The sequence below is a fragment of the Haematobia irritans genome, chromosome 5, assembly GCF_050003625.1.
Source record: "Haematobia irritans isolate KBUSLIRL chromosome 5, ASM5000362v1, whole genome shotgun sequence".
Lineage (NCBI taxonomy): Eukaryota > Metazoa > Arthropoda > Insecta > Diptera > Muscidae > Haematobia > Haematobia irritans.
Genome location: NC_134401.1, coordinates 74139326 through 74159189, shown reverse-complemented (window position 1 = coordinate 74159189; position 19864 = coordinate 74139326). Strand labels below are relative to the sequence as shown.

General features: G+C 31.0%; 1 protein-coding gene across 1 annotated transcript in view; it reads right to left on the bottom strand.

Moving 5' to 3' along the window:
• The window catches only part of St1 (Sulfotransferase 1), a 124958-nt gene extending 105846 nt beyond the window's left edge, over nucleotides 1-19112 (bottom strand). The window contains exon 1 of the mRNA XM_075310631.1: nucleotides 19035-19112. The gene's annotated coding sequence lies outside the window, so the exon portion shown is untranslated. The remainder of the gene's footprint in view (nucleotides 1-19034) is intronic.
• Between the last annotated feature and the right edge of the window lie 752 nt (nucleotides 19113-19864).

Genomic DNA, 19864 nt, shown 5'->3' with positions numbered 1-19864 from the left:
AGCATATCAAATTTTTGGCCTCATCATAAAACAGTTTTCCGAAACAACATACCAGCGGTTTCACAGAAACTGTTCTCTTTTGATTCTTTCGCTGTGTTATGTTCATATCTTTCGTCAACTCTCCCGGTTTCCATCTCTATTTCTTTCTCTATACTCTCTCTGTCGCTTTGAATAAAATATCACAACATATGTATGTTTTCTCGAAATTTGTAAATTTATATATGTTTGCATTCACACATATGATTTTTATGAAACATTCTTGCCCCAAACATAATATATTCTAACATATTAACATAGATGTCCCAAACATTTAGTGTTTGTTTAGGAACATTACATGTTTGCACTTAAATATATTGTGTTTTAAAATTGTGCCCGAAACACATTTTGTTTATATCGGAACATATGAAAAAACATATTTTTCTAAGAGTGTAAGAACTAAAAAATCTCGTGGAAGTGAGAAAGATGTGGGGGAATATACAATTAGGCAGAAACAAAATTTTGAGCATTCAGGTCGAAAACCTATGTTGTTAGCACCTATATTACCTGTTTATTTTCATAATTCATTATGATTGTAAATAAATAAATAAATAAATAAAATTTTGAGCACAATATTGTTTGGGAGAATTTTTTTAAGCATATAATATTTTTGGGTGCAAAATGCTTCCAAACATATTATATGTTCACATAATAACATATTGTTTTTTGGAAGACAACATTATTGAATTTGGATGCAAAAATACAAAATGTTTGGAACTTAGACTACCCAATCATATATTGTTTAGAACAATATGCTTTCAAACATATTATATATTGGAAGAGATCAAACATATAAATGTTTGGGCAATACCCAAAAATGTATATGCTTGAAGCAACATATGTTTGGGAGTATATGTTACAGAAGCGATTAGTGTTTGTTTAGGAACATTACATGTTTGCACTTAAATATATTGTGTTTTAAAATTGTGCCCGAAACACATTTTGTTTATATCGGAACATATGAAAAACATATCTTTCTAAGAGTGCAGAAACAGTGCTTGATATAAACGAAATGGACTGAGCTTTTGGATAAAATATTTTTTTTTTTATTGCAAAAATAACAATTTTGTAACCAAAAACTGGTATAAGAGTTTGAAATTTTGGAAGGAATTCAAAAACTCTAACAAAAGAAGAACGTGGAGTCGAGTATAAACATACATAAATAATTTTATAATATACACATTAATTTATTTTGGCGTGAACAGTTTTTTACCAGCACTTAACACCATTTTAAATGCATTTACAACTTATTGTGTTTTGTACTTAATTTCATTAAGTTGGTATTATCGCTCTAAAATGTTTTGCGTTTTACTTTTCTTTAATAATTCATTTTAAAGAAACTGAACTCTTTCAATTGTTTTAGCTGCAAACCCCGAACTTGATGCCCGCTTTTATATTTGAAGGTTGTCCGTTAACTCCTCTTTGACTACTTAAAGGGTGATACGGTCAAAATTTGGTCAAGAGAAAACGCGTGTAAATCGGTGAAATCGTTTATTTAAAAAATCAAATTAAATTTCTTTTTCAAGTTCAATTAGTATAAAATTCAGGAAAAATATTCAGTTAGGCTTTCGCTTTTCCAAATCCGAATTGCCGGGCCTCACGCTTGACACCTGCCATCAGATTTTGTACAGCCACCTTGTCCACCTCCTTCGCCGCAGAAAGCCAGTTTGCCTTGAACTGCTGCTCGTCCTTAGCAGTTTTTTGGTCTTCTTTAGGTTCCGCTGACAATAGCCCAGTATTTCTCAATTGGGCGGAGCTCTGGCGTTTTGGGAAGGTTCTTGTCCTTGGGAACCACCTGCACGTTGTTGGCGGCGTACCACTCCATGGCCTTTTTACCGTAATGGCAAGATGCCAAATCCGGCCAAAACAGTACGGAACAACCGTGTTTCTTCAGGAAAGGCAGCAGACGTTTATTCAAACACTCTTTCACGTAAATGTCTTGGTTGATAGTCCCGGAAGCTATGAAATGCTGCTTTTCAAGCCACAGGTACAGATGGCTTGCCAAACCAGATATTTCTTTGCGAACTTTGACAGTTTTATGTGCTTGAAAATATCTGCTACCTTTCCCCTTCCTTTTGCCGTTTAAACTCCTGTCCCGGAAGCTGCTTGTAGTCGGCTTTGACGTAGGTTTCGTCGTCCATTACCACGCAGTCAAACTTCGTCAGCATCGTCGTGTACAGCCTCCGGGATCTCGCTTTGGCCGTCGTATTTTGTTTATCATCGCGATTTGGAGTCACTACCTTCTTGTAAGTCGATAGTCCGGCTCGATTTTTGGCTCGATGCACGGTTGTAGACGATACACCCAGCTTATTTGCGGCAGCTCGGAGAGAGAGGTTAGGGTTTCGCTTGCAACTACCGGCAACTCTCTTTGTCGTCTCAGCGGCTTCCGGTTTTCGATTTCCCCCCGATCCAGACGTCCTGGCTGTCGACAAACGTTCCCCAAACACTTTAATTACATTTGTAACGGTTGATTTGGCAACTTTTAGCAATTTTTCCAGCTTTGCGTGTGAGTAGCTCGGATTTTCGCGATGCGCGAGCAAAATTTTGACACGCTGCTCTTTTTGCTTGACGGCATTTTGACAACTGAAGAGTGAATTCCAAAATCAAAATAGGAGCAACATTCTACACACACACCTTCAAAATGAGGGGTGTTCAGGTTTTTTAAATGCAAAATTGAAAGAAATACGTCAAGTTTATATTGACCAAATTTTGACCGTATCACCCTTTATTAACAAAGAGGAACTAAACTTTGTTTTTATACATCTTACTGTTTAATTTTTCACTATTTCTTCCTTTTTTCATTTTACTGTCCCAACTCTAAAATGAGTATAGTGCCCTTTTGTTATTTTTATGAAGATCCCTTTGTAATTTTTGAATATTTTCCACCGTTTTGATGTTTTTAATTTCTTTTGCCTGAATATTTTGACTTATTCCTCGTACGTTCCGATTTCTTTTAACGACCCAAGAAAAGTTGTACCCACACACAAAAAAATTTTTTGATTTCAAATCGCGAAAATCGCGGATTCAATCATTTTTTTAATTGAAATGTCTTCAATCACGAAAATGATAGTATCAATCACCCATTTTGATTGAAAACCAACACGATTTTTAATTAAAAATTTAATGGACTTTTGTCACGGAATCAATTAATTGTGTGATTGAATCAATTAAAAACGTGATTGATTTTTAACATAAAATTCAATCACAGTTTTAATTGAATCAATTAAAATTTTAATTAATTTCGCCACAAAAATCAATCCACTATTTGATTCATTCAATTAAATAATTAATTGAAATTGGCTATAAATTTCGATCAAAAAATTTATATATTGCGACCCCAAAATCGTATTTAGTTTTTTTTTTTTAAATAAAAGAAAATATGTGTTTCTTATAAAACATATTTAATATTTTATTATTTTTTGAATTACATAACTTACAAATACAACTACTATCAATAACAACTATAGGGTGAAAAAATAAATTATATAAATCATTATCTTCCTTTTAATAATAACCATGCATGTTCCTTCTAATATGTAGATGCGCCTAGATTTCCAATAAATCAAATTAGTTTTTCTGAAAGTAAACAGAATAATTCGAATTTAATTTTGTTCAATTAAAAGTTAATTTTGTTAAACATTACCTGCATAGAATATCAAGTTCAATTCTTAGTTCCAGGTTGCAGATTTATAATCTTCTTTTGCAGTTGTAGTCTTTTAGCATAAAAAGGTGTATTAAGGAGCTCGGTAATTTAATTTTAGTAACAATTCCTTTCCAAAATGTCCACACATTAAAATCGTCTATTAAAATTTGAACCAATCAAAGACAAAAATAATGGGAAAGCAATGCAATATTTGGTATTATATTGATGATACTTTGCAAATTCTGGAAATAGACAAAAATATAAATGGAAAATACATATTTTTATTATTTTCGGATATTTTTCATATTTTTAAATCCAAAAGAAATAACTTTTTTACCATTACATAATTCAGCTCATTAGTTTATATACCAGATATACTGCTCTCTACTTGGGTTCAAACTGAAAAAAGGCAGGTAAAACAAAATGCAATTTAATACCAACGCTACTTCGCAACTTCAAGGTGAATCTTCCAACAAACCCATACCGCTCTTGGTTTTAAGAAAACTAGGAGTGAAAAAAATTTATAATTTTAAAAGATCAATACGGTGCCCACTTTTTTATTGCAAACATATTATTATACATTTGATAAAATGATGGGGTTGATGGGATTGATTGGTAAATTTCACGCAATAAAATTGGTCACTAAAAGAAATTAATAAAAAATATATTATTTTAGTCCGTTTAATATAAACAGGCTTCACTGGAAAACGGTATTCACATTTCACAATTTCTTACCTTCAATAAATGTAGATTATTTTCCATTTTTACAATACCACAGGTAATTTCAAATGCGTTCTGTCATATATTTTTTCAAACCTTTACCACGTGGCCATTTGATGTTGCACACTTTATTTATTTCAACCCTTTGCTATGATTTGTTGTTGCGTTTAAAATATGTATGCACACATTTTGAATGCAGCAGACAGAATGTCGCCAATCATGTTTTTCAATTTATGCGAAAAGCAAAAACCCAACCGTTCGTTACGAGTTACTTCCACATACTGATCTCCCCATCATACATTGTTTAATAAATACCCATTCTCTTGTTCTCTTTTTGCTCTTTCCATTGCTCAAACTTATTCAATTTCAATCACAAAGGTGATTGGATCAATCACATGTGTAATTGGAAACGGAAAAAATTTCAATCACGTTTGTAATTGAAAATTATTTCCGAATTGATTAACAAATTGATTGAATCAATTAATATTTTAATTGGAAACGTAACAAATATCAATCAATTTTTTAATTGGTTTTTATTCGGATTTGATTAAATAATTAATTGAATCAATTAACATATTAATTGAATCCGTTTCCAAATTCAATTAAGTGTTTAATTGAAAAAATTTTGGTGATATTTTTTTGTGTGCATAATGCCAAAATGATAAACAAAACACATGTCCACACACACATAAAATGCTGCTCGCACGGCGAAAACACATGCTGATTTTTTTTAATGTATATTGTCTTTGTTCCGAATGTATATTCTCTTTACTCCGAATACTCATTCTAATATTCACATTAAATAATATTTAGACTTAAGCATATCAAATTTTTTGCCTTATCATACAACTGTTTTCCGAAACAACATATAAGCGGTTTCACAGAAATTGTTCTCTTTTGATTCTATCGCTGTGTTATCTTTCGTCAACTCTCCCGGTTTCCATCTCTATATCTTTCTCCATACAATATCATAACATATATATATATATATATATATATATATATATATATATATATATATATATATATATATATATATATATATATATATATATATATATATATATATATATATATATATATATATATATATATATATATATATATATATATATATATATATATATATATATATATATATATATATATATATATATATATATATATATATATATATATATATATTTACTCGAAATTTTTAAATTTATATATATTTTCATTCACACATATTATCTTTATGAAACATTCATGCCCTAAACATAATATATTCTAACATATTAGTAACAATTACTTTCCAAAATCCACACATTGAAATCGTCTATTAAAATTTGAACCAATGAAAGACAAAAATAATGGGAAAACAATGTAGTATTTGGTATTATATTTATGATACTTTGTAAATTCTGGAAATAAAAAAAATATAAATGGAAAATACATATTTTTATTATTTTCGGATATTTTTCATATTTTTAAATCCAAAAGAAATAACTTTTTTTACCATTACATAATTCAGCTCATTAGTTTATATATCAGATATACTGCTCTCTACTTGTGTTCAAACTGAAAAAGGCAGGTAAAGCAAAAATGCAATTTAATTCCAACGCCACTTCCCAACTTCAAGGTGAATCTTCCAACAAACCCATACCGCTCTTGGTTTTAAGAAAACTAGGAGCGAAAAAAAAATATAATTTTAAAAGTTCAAGAAGGTACCCACTTTTTTGTTGCAAACATATTCTTATATATTTGATAAAATGATGGAGTTGATGGGATTGATTGGTCAATTTCACAAAATAAAATTGGTCACTAAAAGAAATGAATAAAAAAAATATATTATTTTAGTCCGTTTAATGTAAACAGGCTTCAATGGAAACCCGTATTCACATTTCACAATTTCTTACCTTCAATAAACGTAGATTATTTTCCATTTTTACAATACCGCAAAACACAAACACAGGTAATTTCAAATGCGTTCTCTCATATATTTTTTTGAAACCTTTACCACGTGGTCGTTTGTTGTTGCACACTTTATTTATTTCAACCCTTTGCTATGATTTGTTGTTGCGTTCAAAATATTTATGCACGCATATTGAATGCAGCAGACAGAATGTCGCCAATCATGTTTTTCAATTTACGCGAAAAACAAAAAACCAACCGTTCGTTACGAGTTACTTCCACAGACTGATCTCTCCATCATACATTGTTGAATAAATACCCATTCTCTTGTTATCTTTTCGCTCTTTCCATTGCTCAAAATTATTCAATTTCAATCACAAAGGTGATTGGATCAATCACATGTGTAATTGGAAACGGAAAAAATTTCAATCACGTTTGTAATTGAAAATTATTTCCGAATTGATTAACAAATTGATTGAATCAATTAATGTTTTAATTGGAAACGTAACAAATATCAATCATTTTTTTTATTGGTTTTTATTCGGATTTGATTAAATAATTAATTGAATCAATTAACATATTAATTGAATCCGTTTCCAAATTCAATTAAGTGCTTAATTGAAAAAATTTGGGTGATAATTTTTTGTGTGTACCCTTTTGTTTAATCGGTGCGATATGTGTTATCTATAAGAACTGCATTAACCCTATTCTCATAAGCGTAGGAAGGCCTCTGGGGAGGGGGCTTAGACCCCCCCCAGAAAAATTTTAGCCCCCCCCAGAATTTGAAACCCTATTTACGATTTTACATTTTGTATTGTTGTTGTTTTTTATTGCAGCTTAAAACCATACATTGACTAAACTACAAGTGTAGCTTAACCAACAGAGGAAAAGAATGTTTGTCAAATTTATTTGGGCAAAGCCCTATAGATTGCAAGATGGTTGGATGGACGCACGTTTCGGAATTACCACATTCCTCATCAGCATCCTCTACTTGCAGCAAAACTATCAACCAATTATCAGAATAAATTCAGGCAGTTTATTAAAACCAACAAAAACCACACTTACATTTTTATAAAAATTAAACAAGTCTATACTCGTACAACGCACAAAGTTTCACTAAAGACTTTCATGCACAATCGAATTTCTTGGGTTGTGGTAGAAGTCTGATATTTATGAAATAAAGCTGTGGTTGAACTTATGATTTAGTTGAATAAAAAGTAGTAATTGATATTAAAACTATTCTTTCATAAATTAATATCTTAATAATACTGCAAAAAAGCGTCGCCAAACAAGAAGTGAAAATGTTCTTTTTGGGTCAGGAAGTGGTACAAAATTGGCGGAGAAGCGATGAATTTAATATGAACTTGTCATAGAACGAATGACCACCGTTTCAACAACCGTTGTAATGAATTTGCATCACTTCTTAAGGTGTGATCAGAATTCAGTGTTTTGAATGTGAAGTAAAAATTTTGTGATATTTTCCCAAATAAATAATTTTTATACTTTTTTATGATTTTTAATGCATTCTAACGCTTGTTTGAAACGTTTTTTCAAATATTATCGATTTTTCTATAATGGATTTAGCATTTTTGTGGCAAAATTTGAATCATTTGTACCATTTTATTTGTTCTTACTCTTTTTTTAAACTATTTAAAAATGAAAACAAAAAATTACACATTAAAATATAAAAAATGAAGTAAAAAACTTCCTGTGTAGTTAAAATAGTTAACTTCTTTGTGAAGACATTTTTGGAAGTGCTTTTAAAGTTGTGCCTTTAGAACAACTCCCAATTTTTTGCTGGGAAAAGTGTGGAACTACCCTACGGGAAATGGATCAACCACAGAACTGGTACAGGACTAGTCCCTGGTGTGTATGGACCAGTCCCAGTTCTGATCAAAACGTATGGAAGGGACCGTCCACTTTAACATGGGTTTGTCATTGACGGAGTAAACTTATATTTTAGGACGCGTCTTGGACTCATCCCAAAGGACACGTCCTGGGACAATTTAGCAGGAGCAACCCATAAACAGGTCCTCAGGAACCAGTCTCGGACAAACTCTTAGAAATCTTCTTCAATTTGGGCTCCTAATCGAACCCGAAATGAAAAAAAACTTGGAATATGTCGAACAAAAGGTTATTCTGATAATTTTATTTCACTAAATGTGAAAATTGCAACTACCTGGAGCACAGGTACCAGTTCTGTGATAGGTCCGTCAGTGGCAATTTGCACCAATTTACCGTAGGGTACTTTTAGTTGATTTATTATAAATTGATTGTCGAGCTATTTTGATGTCTATTTTTTTATTAAATTTTATGAAATAAAACATTAGTTGAACCTATAAGTTCAGTCTATAAAGTTTTAGCTAGGGGGGCTATAGCCCCCCCTAGGAAAATTGTCTAGCTACGCTAATGCCTATTTTGCCCCTTAAATTTAATTTTGTAAGAAAAGATTGAATTAAAAATATGTTCTCTTTTTTAATTTAATTAAATTTACTTTATTTTATTTATGTTTATAAAAAGACTGAATTATAAATGTTTTGCTGTGTTTTTATTATTTATTTAAATATTTTAATAAATAGTTTTATTCCTCATATTTGGGAATCTACTAAATCCAGATTTTTTTTTTTAAATTCGGACAACCTTTACCGAAATTCCAGACAAAAGGGCATTTGAATCTGGCAACCCTAGTTCCACCCCAGGACATCAGCCGACTTACATTTTAAGTCTATAGATTTTGTTGAAGTTTAATAAATTTTGTTCAGATCGAGTCAGATTTATACAGCACCTAACATACCTGACGGATTCGATATGGTATAAAAAAAGTGGATCTGCTAAGTGGTGCGGGTATAATATAGTCAGTCCCGCTCGATTGTAGACGTTCCTTACATGTTTTAATTATTAATTTAGCCTTATTCTATCAAAAAAAAATCAATATTTTATTAATATGTACACTGTTAGAAACATATGTTTCCGTTGCAAACAAAATGTGTTTCGGGCACAATTTTTAAACACAATATATTTAAGTGCAAACAAGTAATGTTCCTAAACTTACACTAAATATTTGGGGCACATATGTTAATATATTAGAATATATTATGTTTAGGGCATGAATGTTTCATAAAGATAATATGTGTGAATGAAAATATATATAAATTTAAAAATTTCGAGTAAATATATATATATATATATATATATATATATATATATATATATATATATATATATATATATATATATATATATATATATATATATATATATATATATATATATATATATATATATATATATATATATATATATATATATATATATATATATATATATATATATATATATATATATATATATATATATATATATATATATATATATATATATATTTACTCGAAATTTTTAAATTTATATATATTTTCATTCACACATATTATCTTTATGAAACATTCATGCCCTAAACATAATATATTCTAATATATTAACATATGTGCCCCAAATATTTAGTGTAAGTTTAGGAACATTACTTGTTTGCACTTAAATATATTGTGTTTAAAAATTGTGCCCGAAACACATTTTGTTTGCAACGGAAACATATGTTTCTAACAGTGTACATATTAATAAAATATTGATTTTTTTTTGATAGAATAAGGCTAAATTAATAATTAAAACATGTAAGGAACGTCTACAATCGAGCGGGACTGACTATATTATACCCGCACCACTTAGCAGATCCACTTTTTTTATACCATATCGAATCCGTCAGGTATGTTAGGTGCTGTATAAATCTGACTCGATCTGAACAAAATTTATTAAACTTCAACAAAATCTATAGACTTAAAATGTAAGTCGGCTGATGTCCTGGGGTGGAACTAGGGTTGCCAGATTCAAATGCCCTTTTGTCTGGAATTTCGGTAAAGGTTGTCCGAATTTAAAAAAAAAAATCTGGATTTAGTAGATTCCCAAATATGAGGAATAAAACTATTTATTAAAATATTTAAATAAATAATAAAAACACAGCAAAACATTTATAATTCAGTCTTTTTATAAACATAAATAAAATAAAGTAAATTTAATTAAATTAAAAAAGAGAACATATTTTTAATTCAATCTTTTCTTACAAAATTAAATTTAAGGGGCAAAATAGGCATTAGCGTAGCTAGACAATTTTCCTAGGGGGGGCTATAGCCCCCCTAGCTAAAACTTTATAGACTGAACTTATAGGTTCAACTAATGTTTTATTTCATAAAATTTAATAAAAAAATAGACATCAAAATAGCTCGACAATCAATTTATAATAAATCAACTAAAAGTACCCTACGGTAAATTGGTGCAAATTGCCACTGACGGACCTATCACAGAACTGGTACCTGTGCTCCAGGTAGTTGCAATTTTCACATTTAGTGAAATAAAATTATCAGAATAACCTTTTGTTCGACATATTCCAAGTTTTTTTTCATTTCGGGTTCGATTAGGAGCCCAAATTGAAGAAGATTTCTAAGAGTTTGTCCGAGACTGGTTCCTGAGGACCTGTTTATGGGTTGCTCCTGCTAAATTGTCCCAGGACGTGTCCTTTGGGATGAGTCCAAGACGCGTCCTAAAATATAAGTTTACTCCGTCAATGACAAACCCATGTTAAAGTGGACGGTCCCTTCCATACGTTTTGATCAGAACTGGGACTGGTCCATACACACCAGGGACTAGTCCTGTACCAGTTCTGTGGTTGATCCATTTCCCGTAGGGTAGTTCCACACTTTTCCCAGCAAAAAATTGGGAGTTGTTCTAAAGGCACAACTTTAAAAGCACTTCCAAAAATGTCTTCACAAAGAAGTTAACTATTTTAACTACACAGGAAGTTTTTTACTTCATTTTTTATATTTTAATGTGTAATTTTTTGTTTTCATTTTTAAATAGTTTAAAAAAAGAGTAAGAACAAATAAAATGGTACAAATGATTCAAATTTTGCCACAAAAATGCTAAATCCATTATAGAAAAATCGATAATATTTGAAAAAACGTTTCAAACAAGCGTTAGAATGCATTAAAAATCATAAAAAAGTATAAAAATTATTTATTTGGGAAAATATCACAAAATTTTTACTTCACATTCAAAACACTGAATTCTGATCACACCTTAAGAAGTGATGCAAATTCATTACAACGGTTGTTGAAACGGTGGTCATTCGTTCTATGACAAGTTCATATTAAATTCATCGCTTCTCCGCCAATTTTGTACCACTTCCTGACCCAAAAAGAACATTTTCACTTCTTGTTTGGCGACGCTTTTTTGCAGTATTATTAAGATATTAATTTATGAAAGAATAGTTTTAATATCAATTACTACTTTTTATTCAACTAAATCATAAGTTCAACCACAGCTTTATTTCATAAATATCAGACTTCTACCACAACCCAAGAAATTCGATTGTGCATGAAAGTCTTTAGTGAAACTTTGTGCGTTGTACGAGTATAGACTTGTTTAATTTTTATAAAAATGTAAGTGTGGTTTTTGTTGGTTTTAATAAACTGCCTGAATTTATTCAGATAATTGGTTGATAGTTTTGCTGCAAGTAGAGGATGCTGATGAGGAATGTGGTAATTCCGAAACGTGCGTCCATCCAACCATCTTGCAATCTATAGGGCTTTGCCCAAATAAATTTGACAAACATTCTTTTCCTCTGTTGGTTAAGCTACACTTGTAGTTTAGTCAATGCATGGTTTTAAGCTGCAATAAAAAACAACAACAATACAAAATGTAAAATCGTAAATAGGGTTTCAAATTCTGGGGGGCTAAAATTTTTCTGGGGGGGTCTAAGCCCCCTCCCCAGAGGCCTTCCTACGCTTATGAGAATAGGGTTAATGCAGTTCTTATAGATAACACATATCGCACCGATTAAACAAAAGGGTACACACAAAAAATTATCACCCAAATTTTTTCAATTAAGCACTTAATTGAATTTGGAAACGGATTCAATTAATATGTTAATTGATTCAATTAATTATTTAATCAAATCCGAATAAAAACCAATAAAAAAAAATGATTGATATTTGTTACGTTTCCAATTAAAACATTAATTGATTCAATCAATTTGTTAATCAATTCGGAAATAATTTTCAATTACAAACGTGATTGAAATTTTTTCCGTTTCCAATTACACATGTGATTGATCCAATCACCTTTGTGATTGAAATTGAATAATTTTGAGCAATGGAAAGAGCGAAAAGATAACAAGAGAATGGGTATTTATTCAACAATGTATGATGGAGAGATCAGTCTGTGGAAGTAACTCGTAACGAACGGTTGGTTTTTTGTTTTTCGCGTAAATTGAAAAACATGATTGGCGACATTCTGTCTGCTGCATTCAATATGTGTGCATAAATATTTTGAACGCAACAACAAATCATAGCAAAGGGTTGAAATAAATAAAGTGTGCAACAACAAACGACCACGTGGTAAAGGTTTCAAAAAAATATATGAGAGAACGCATTTGAAATTACCTGTGTTTGTGTTTTGTGGTATTGTAAAAATGGAAAATAATCTACGTTTATTGAAGGTAAGAAATTGTGAAATGTGAATACGGGTTTCCATTGAAGCCTGTTTACATTAAACGGACTAAAATAATATATTTTTTTTTATTCATTTCTTTTAGTGACCAATTTTATTTTGTGAAATTGACCAATCAATCCCATCAACTCCATCATTTTATCAAATATATAAGAATATGTTTGCAACAAAAAAGTGGGTACCTTCTTGATCTTTTAAAATTATATTTTTTTCGCTCCTAGTTTTCTTAAAACCAAGAGCGGTATGGGTTTGTTGGAAGATTCACCTTGAAGTTGGGAAGTGGCGTTGGAATTAAATTGCATTTTTGCTTTACCTGCCTTTTTCAGTTTGAACACAAGTAGAGAGCAGTATATCTGATATATAAACTAATGAGCTGAATTATGTAATGGTAAAAAAAGTTATTTCTTTTGGATTTAAAAATATGAAAAATATCCGAAAATAATAAAAATATGTATTTTCCATTTATATTTTTTTTATTTCCCGAATTTACAAAATAACATAAATATAATACCAAATACTACATTGTTTTCCCATTATTTTTGTCTTTCATTGGTTCAAATTTTAATAGACGATTTCAATGTGTGGATTTTGGAAAGGAATTGTTACTAAAATTAAATTACCGAGCTCCTTAATACACGTGTTTATGCTAAAAGACTACAACTACAAAAGAAGATTATAAATCTGTAACCTGGAACTAAGAATTGAACTTGATATTCTATGCAGGTAATGTTTAACAAAATTAATTTTTAATTGAACAAATTTAAATTCAAATTATTCTAATTTAGCTTACAGGCTGCTGAATTATTGGAAATCTAGGCGCATCTACATATTAGAAGGAACATGCTAACATGGTTATTATTATAAGGAAGATAATGATTTATATAATTTATTTTTTCACCCTATAGTTGTTATTGATAGTAATTGTATTAGTAAGTTATGTTAGAACAAAACACAAATAACAAGAACCAAATTTATTTGTCTATTGCATAATTCAAAAAATAATAAAATATTGAATATGTTTTATAAGAAACACATATTTTCTTTTATTTCAAATAAAACTAAATACGATTTTGGGGTCGCAATATATAAATTTTTTGATCGAAATTTATAGCCAATTTCAATTAATTATTTAATTGAATGAATCAAATAGTTGATTGATTTTTGTCGCGAAATTAATTAAAATTTTAATTGATTCAATTAAAACTGTGATTGAATTTTATGTTAAAAATCAATGATTCAATCACACAATTAATTGATTCCGTGACAAAAGTCAATTAAATTTTTAATTGAAAATCGTATTGGTTTTCAATCAAAATGGGTGATTGATACTATCATTTTCGTGATTGAAGACATTTCAATTTAAAAAATGATTGAATCCGCGATTTTCGTGATTGAAATCAAAAAAATTTTTTTTTTTGTGTGTAGTAACACCAAATTTTTTTATTTTCAGTAGAGACAAAAAAAAACTGTAGTAAAAAAGTATTAACTCTGAAGACAAGAAAAGAGACATAAAGGCATTTTTTAAATGAAAGAATAGTAAAAAATTGGAGAATTTTACACGCAAAAAAATAATTCTTTCCTCCCAAACGAAATTTTAGACAAACAAAGTTCGTTTCTCATTCGCTTTTCGCTGTAAGGAAGTGTATTTGGAAGAAAAACAATTTCATAAAGACAAACAAAAAAAAATATTGTTTTCTTGCTAATTGCATTTTCCCTCACATCCACGAGGTTTTTTAGTTCTTAACACCTTTTCCTGTAATACCAACAATGTAGAAGAAATTATACGATTTTATAAATTTTTACATTTTTTTTACCTTTCGCCTGGACGGAGAATCGAACCGCGGACTAGAGGTGTGCACGTGACACGAAATTGTCGTGACTCACGAAAATTTTCGTGATTCGTGCGTGAGTCACGCTCATGACAAGAGAGTGAGTGTGCGTGAGCGTGATTAACAAACCAAAATGTCGTGCGCGAGCGTGAGTCACGAAAATAATATCTTCGTGAGTGTGCCTGAGTAACGAATTACACTCACGAAAATATTCCTGCTCACCAACATAAAACGCTTAAGAGTTAAATTCAATTACAATTTTAGTGACACCTGAGATGTTAAGAGTTTAATAACACTCTCGATTTTAATAATGTTCATGTTTTCTGACACTTCGGTAAGGCAAATTAATCATAAAATTATTCGCGAGTCACGATATTTTTCGTGAGTCACGGTATTTTTCGTGAGTCACGACGTTTTCGTGCGTGAGTGTGCGTGAGTAAAAATGTTCTTTTCGTGAGTGTGCGTGAGCGTGAGTCTTGCCAAAAAATATCGTGCATGAGTATGATTTTTCAGTCGTGAGTGTGCGTGACTGTGAGTAAACTATTACTCACGTGCACACCTCTACCGCGGACCATGCACTTTGTAAGCCAACACACTAAACACTGAGCTATGTACCTGTTATTGTCATCAATAGATAAATATCCATATAAATTATATTTATATAGCATAGCTTGCGACGCCCACGAACCGAATAAACAAAGTTTATTTAACAGAAACAAACATTTAGTTTGGCACCGTGGAGCAGTGGTTGCTACGTCCGACTTGCATGCCAAGGGTCGTGGGTTCGATCCCTGCTTCTACCAAAGTTTTTTTTTTGTTTTTAACATATATTCCAAATATGTTCGGAAGATTCCGAAAAAATATTCAACATTACATTGTAGTATATTAAATTTTGAAATGTAATGTGTCTTATTAAAGACCTAAAGTCAGAAAAGAACAGTGTTTGATATAAACGAAATGGATTGTGTTGATGTTTCAAAAATAACTTTTTTTATTGAAAAAATAAAAATTTTGTAACAAACGATTTTTTTTGGTGATAAAACTTTAAAATTTTCGAAGCAATTCAAAAAACTCTAGCAAAAGAAAAACGTTTTCGGTACACGTTTTCCAAACGGTTTTTTTTATTCGCGTGTACAGTGTGTATCGTTTTTTAACCCTTTCGACCCTAAAGTTGCCTGTGGACAACTTTTTGTGTTTTGGGACTCACTGTCAACGTTGTTTTTGTTTTCGTTCATAAAACTGTATCGGTATCGAAAGCTACAAGTGTTTTCTTCAATTTGAATAAAAAATAGCTAATTTGGTGGTCAATTAGCATATTTTTTCATTAGTACGCACGTCCCCAAGAAACAAATATTTGCGAATTTGGAAAGAGGTTTTTATACATGTTATGTTTGTAAAATTACACATTTTTGGACATGAGACCTAGAGAAAAAAGGTATAAAAAACAATGATATTGAACAAATTTTGAACTTCGATTGGGATGTCACAGTGACGTGGAATGCGGCGATGATGTGGAAGACATATTTGCAGTGCTGGGGAGGAATTTGGAAGGAATCGTAAAATGGGAGGAAGCCATAGATATCGGTCTTCATGGTAACCTACTGGTGGATTAGCACGAATATTGGCGTTTTACATATTATACTGTGGTTTTTAGACCGCCATTTAAAATGGCATGGGTTCAAAACAAAACATTTTCGTAAATCACGCGTGATTCACTCGAAGCAGTGAATGAAATTCAAACTAAATGTCGTGAATGTGCGTGAACGGGACTACACAAAAATGTGTCGTGCGTGAGTAAAAATCAAATTGTGTTCGTGATTGTGAGTGAGTAAAATTTCTCCGAAATCACGCTCATGGTAAAAATTCACGTTCACGATCCAACGCACGCTCACGATAAAATCCACGTTCACGATAAAATTCGTGCTCACGATAATGTACACGTTCACGATAAAACAGGGACACAAAAAAATTAATTATGCTAATTGTTCCGTCATGAGTTATGAATGTTAAGTACTCATCAGTAATTGCAGCGAGTCATGAGATTTGTCGTGAATTACAAGAATTTTAGTGAATAGTAATTGTTGTATCACAAACATTTTCGAGAATGAAGAATATTGTTGTGAGTCGCGAGAAATTTCCTCAATTACGAGAATTTTATTGAGCCGCCAGAATTGTCGTGTTCCGAAAATATTCGTGAATCACGAGATTTGTCGTGAATTACGAAAATTGTTTTGAATCGTGTGGGAGCGTGAGGCATAAACGTTGTTCGTGCGTGAGCGTGCGCGAGTATGACTTTTCATACCGTGAATTTGCGTGGGCGTGAATTCCTACCCACATGGCGTGCGTGAGTAGAAATATTTCTTCGTGAATGTGCCTGAGCGTCAGTGAAATTTCACTCACGTTCGCATTCAAGTATATATTTACTGTAAAAATGGCAACAAACTTTAAAAAATCCAATAAAACGTAATACGTCTATCATTACAAAACAAACCATTTTATAGTCACAATTGCCCAAAGTTGCCTACAGGCAACATTCTTTACCGCCCAAACGAATGGACGTGGCCATCCGAAATGTTGGCTAGATGTTTAAAAATATAAACATTTGTTTAGCGATACCGATAAAAATTCGGGGTCGAAAGTGTTAATTAAAAGAGAAAATTTTGTGTTACTACACTCAAAAAAAAAGTGAACTCTCTATTTCCCTAAAGCCAATTTAACTTTATTTTAGTTCATGGAATTATTATGTTTAGAGAAAGTTTTCGTTACTCTAATAGTTTTTTGTGTACGTTAGTTAAATTAACTAAACCCGATGAAAAAAATATACTCCAATGAAGCATAAAGATGAACTAAATTCGTGTCTTCCACAAAATAGTTCAGAATTTCTTTAAATTTGTAAATTTTACCAAAAATGCGTCCATCATGAACTTCGTATGTCACTAAAGACATTCTTGCAATTTTGAACTCCAAGTTTTTCCTTGAAACTACAAAATTTTCTTTAACAAGTGAAAAAACTTAGTTATGTCAAATAAATTTTCTTGAATTTGTAGAAAAATATATAATTATTTTTATCACATCGGCGTGATGCCAACTTTTGTAATACTGTTTAATTAAAATTTTCTACAAATATTCAAAATTTTCTAAAATTAACAGAAAGTTTTCTTCCTGGTGGGTTCACTGTTTTTTCAGTGTACGCTTTCTCTCTCTCTGGGTGTAATTGATTGCTGGTTAAATGTAATTAACAATCAAAAATTACCTTATTGAGAATGAAAGAGATAAATAACTAAACGTATAGTCTTTTCTATTGAAATATTTAGCTGGAAATATTATTGAATAGTTTGTAACTGGACATAACAAAGGAAATCCATTCCAGTCCATCTGGCAACCCTAGATGGAACACAATGTTAGTAAAAAATATGGGAAACATTTAAATCTGAAACAATTTTTAGGCAACTTCGCGAAAGTGTATTTATAATTTATCGGTCGATAGATATGTATTAGAAGTATATCTCGTCTCCTTCTGGTTACAAACCGTATAGTTAAAATGGTCATGATTTTGCGCCTATGTTAGTTTTGCTTTTAGTTAGTTTTTTCTTCTATGAGACTATGTAATTGCGTGAATTACAGTTAAAAAGTAACAACGCTTTGTGGAAATCTCAGAATGTGAAATACAATTTAGTTCAGTTCTCGCAATGGGTAATTCATTCTTCCTATCTGAAATCTGAATGTTGTGGTCTGCTACAGCTCTAATCACTAGTGGGTTTTCTGTCAATATATTCAAATTTCCTGGCCTAGCGTTATTTCAGTACACTTTCACATATTCTGTTATCGCACATTATTATACCGCTTGTGGGGTTTGCCATTCGGAGAAAACTCTTGGTGTCTCGATCTATTACCTATTTTCCCATATATTCGAGCTGTTTTACCATTGTTACTCCGTGTATAGGCTTTGGGGGTTAATGAATTTGCAATTAAGTCACTCTCATAAACCTCATAAAAGTTAAGTTCAATACTTCAAATATATCGAGTTGCCAATTTGACTTACGATCAGCTAAAACACTTTTTTAGATCCACAAACTGATATGCCACAGACTTTATATTATTAACAGTCTTCGGTACAAGCTTCTTCGAATTTTACTATTATTTTGATTGCTTTGTTCGTAGGCTTCTATATATACGAAATAAATACAATTTATTTTTTAAACTTCTTTGGCGAAAGTGACGCATTTGTTTTCTTTGCTTCTGATGGTTGATATAAGACCGCCGTTTGTTAACGACAAATTGCAATAAGTATTTACATCACAAACTCTTGTATATGCAACTATTTTGAGCACTGAAATTATTACGTCAACACTCACATTTTCACATAAATTTTTGGATGATTTTGAAATCTTTTGACTGCCGAAATTATTTTGTGTCGAGATCTTTACGCTTGTAGCAACTGGCACTGAATGAAACATTCGGGTGCAAGTGAAAGTTGCAGTCGCCCTTACTAAAGCTGTACTGCTGGCCAAAAACAAGTTCTTGGTTTACTCGGATAGCCGTGTGAGTGCGTTTACGTTCAAACTTTTATCTATACTGTATACAAAAGAAAGGGTCGAAATCGAATTGGAAATAAAATTGTGCCATGATACTAATCTATTAACCTTGTATTCGGCTAAAAGTGCTATCAATGTTAGAAAAATATGTTTTTCATATGCTCCGACCTAAACAAAATGTGTCTCGGGCACAATAATATATTTAAGTGCAAACATGTAATGTTCCTAAACTAACACTAAATGTTTGGGACACATATGTTAATATGTTAGAATGTATTATGTTTGCTTCATAAAAATAATATGTGTGAATGTAAACATATATAAATTTACAAATATCGAGTAAACATATATACATGTTGTGATAGTTTATTCAGAGAGAGTATAGAGAAAGAAATAGAGATGGAAACCGTGAGGGTTGACGAAAGATATCAATATAACACAGCGAGAAAATGAAAAGTGAGCAATTTCTGTGAAAACGCTTGTATGTTGTTTCGGAAAACTGTTTTATGATAAGGCCAAAAATTTGATATGCTTAAGTCTAAATATTATTTAATTAGAATATCACAATGAGTATTCGGAGTAAAGAGAATAGACATTCGGAACCAAGAGAATAGACATTTGAAAAAAAACAGCATGTGTTTTCGCCTTGA